Raw genomic sequence first — 3009 nt, forward strand, 5'->3', positions numbered from 1 at the left:
AAGTCCATAGAGTCAGAAAGCAGATAAGTGGTTGTCTACTAGGGCTAGCGGGATGGATGGATGGATAGGGGGTGATAGCTTGAGAGCATAGAGTTTCTTTTAAGAGGTGATGAAATTGTTCTAAAATTGATTGTGGTGATGGTTGCACAATTGTATTCTTTAAGTGGATGAACTGTATTGTATGTGAAATATATCTCAATTAAAGCTGTTACAATAGGAAAAAAATAGATTGTGAAAAAAAAAAAAAAAGATTTATACCCTTAGAAACCGAATGGGTGTTGCTATGAGTCAGAATCAACTCTATGGCAGAGGCTGAACAACAGATCAGAAAGCTTATCAGCCACAGGCTGTGTGAAGAAGAACATGGCGTCAGGATTGGAGGAAGACTAGCTAACAGCCCGCGGTATGCAGACCACACTACCTTGCTTGCTGAAAATGAAAAGGACTTGAAGCACTTACTGATGATGGTCAAAGACTACAGCCTCCAGCATGGAGTACGCCTCAACATCAAAACAAAAATCCTCACACCCGGACCAATCAGCAGCGTCACAATAAATGGAGGAGAGATCAACGTTGTTGGGGATTTCAATTTTCTTGGCTCCACATTCAACGCCGTGGAGGCAGCCATCAAGAAATCGAACGATGCATTGCTTTGGGAAAATGTGTTGCAACAAGACCTCTTCAAAGTGCTGACGAGCCAAGATGTCACTTCGGGGACTGAGGTGCCCCTGAGCAAAGCCATGGCATTTCCAATAAACTCCCATGGCTGTGAAAGCCGGACAAGAGTAAGGAGAGGGCTGTGACGTGGTGAGGAATTGCAGTCAATGACATGAAACAAAATGTGAACGAACTGCTGTATGGAAAATGAATTTGCTCTGGAAACTTTCATCCAAGTCACAATAAAATTAAAATAATTATAATAATAATTGACAGCCTTGAAAACCCTTTGGGGCTGTTCTACTGGGTCCCCTAGAGTCGCTAGGAACAGACTCCAGGGCGGTAGGGGTGCTTTGGGAATGTTTACGTAAGCAGATCTCCAGGTCTTTCTTGTGCAGGACCATTGGCCGTTGTTGTTGTTAAGTGCCCAGTCGTTTCAACTCATAGCGACCCCATGCACAGCAGAACGAAACACTGCCCGATCCCGCGCCAGCCCCACGATCCCTGCTATACTTGAGCCCATCATCGCAGCCACCATATCAATCCATCTCGTTGAAGGCCTCCCCCTCTTTCGTCGACCCTCCACCCTACCAAGCATGACATCCTTCTCCAGGGAATGGTCCCTTCTGACAACATGACCAAAATAGGTGAGATGAAGTCTGGCCATTCTTGCTTCCGAGGAGCATTCTGGCTGTACTTCCTCCAGGACAGATCTGTTAGTTCTTTTAGCAGCCCACGGTACTTTCAGCATTCTTCGTCAGCACCACGACTCAAAAAAAAGCCAAACTGAATCCATTGCCTCCAGTCTATCCGGACTCATGGTGGCAGTGCTAACATATTAACGCCATTCAGAGACCTAGCGGGACCATTTAGTAAGAGATGCAAAGCTAGGATCAGGAGGGCGCTTCCGGCCCAAACCCCCTTCCCTCCTGCTTGCAAGGCTCAAAGGTGCCCCACTTACCAAGTCCGGGATCGCGCGGTTTCTGGGCGCTGGGGCCCAGGGTGACGGCCCAGGCACGTGGTGCGTCCTGGGCCGTTCCCGCCCCACCTCCAACTCTCTGCCTGCGTGTTTCCCTGGCTCCACAAGGTGGCAGTGTGGTGCAGGGAGCAGACGCCCAGGCGCAGACGTCATAAGTTCCGGGAACCAAAATTCCAGCGCGCCGGCTACCAGCTCTGTGTCTGCAGACCACACTCAGCTGTCAGGGGGCGTAGTGTCCATTCCGACTCGACGACCCTGCTACGCACAGCAGGACAAGACACTGCCGACCCCGCGCCATGCTCCCAGTCCGCGCCCCCGGACTGCACCTGCCCCCTGTGGGCCAGTGGACCAGGTGGTCTGTCACGTGGGGTCACCGTAAGTTGGAACCGACTTGACGGCACACTACGCAAGCACTTGCATGTGTATACGTGTTTGGTACACAGATGTTTGCATGTATACTCGGTGTGCATACATGTTTGTGAATACCCGTGTTGCCATATGTGTACGTGTGTCTACACCTGCAGTCATTAGCGTGCGTGTGTATTGTGTGATACACATTGTACATATGTATGCACATGACTACCCATGTGATGTGTAGGGAGTTTGTGTTGACATGCGTGCTTCTGTGTGTATGGGAACCTGTGTGTGCACATGCAGCCCATGTGACATGTGCACGTGTGTGACGTGTAATAGCTGCACCTGCTCGCTGACCCCCTGTGGGTCACACACATGGCTGAGACCTGGCTCCAGGGCCCACTCCAGCCCCGCACGAGGGACTCGCCTGCTGCCAATGTGAGGGTGCCCCATGGGGGTGGGTGCCATCCGGGACCTGGCGCCCCTGGGAGGGGAGGAGTGTCAGGCTCATTCGAGGGAGGACCCCCTAGAAGATTCAGGAGTTCAAAGCCTGGTCTCTACAGCCCGCTGGCTGGTCACACGCCTGGGGGCTGTGTGACTTGGGGTAAGTGACTTGGCCTCTCTGTCTCATCTCACTGGGCACAGACAGGAGTCAAATGTATCAGGTGCCACGTATCCTATAGTGAGTGACCTCCCGGGACCAGCAGAGTAGGTGGGACTGCTAACAGCCCCCATCTCACCTGGCTGCTTGCAGCAGCATGTTGGTGGGCGGGGACCCACGTGGTCCCTGACGAGGAGTCCGTGCTGTCCAATGTGGTAGCCCCTGGCTGCATGTGTCGACTTAAATTTCAAAGGGCCTCAGTCACCCGGCCCCATTTTAAGTCCACAGCCACAGGTAGTGTGCCATACAGCAGATTCACAGCGACCCCAGAGGACAGAGTAGGACTGCCCCAGAGGGTTTTCTAGGTAGTGGCAAACCCACCCAGTGGCTTGTGGGAGAAAGATGTACGATGTTAGGA

Source organism: Orycteropus afer, unplaced genomic scaffold, assembly GCF_000298275.1.
Source record: "Orycteropus afer afer isolate SDZICR_OR568_19922 unplaced genomic scaffold, OryAfe1.0 scaffold00766, whole genome shotgun sequence".
Taxonomy (NCBI): Eukaryota; Metazoa; Chordata; class Mammalia; order Tubulidentata; family Orycteropodidae; genus Orycteropus; species Orycteropus afer.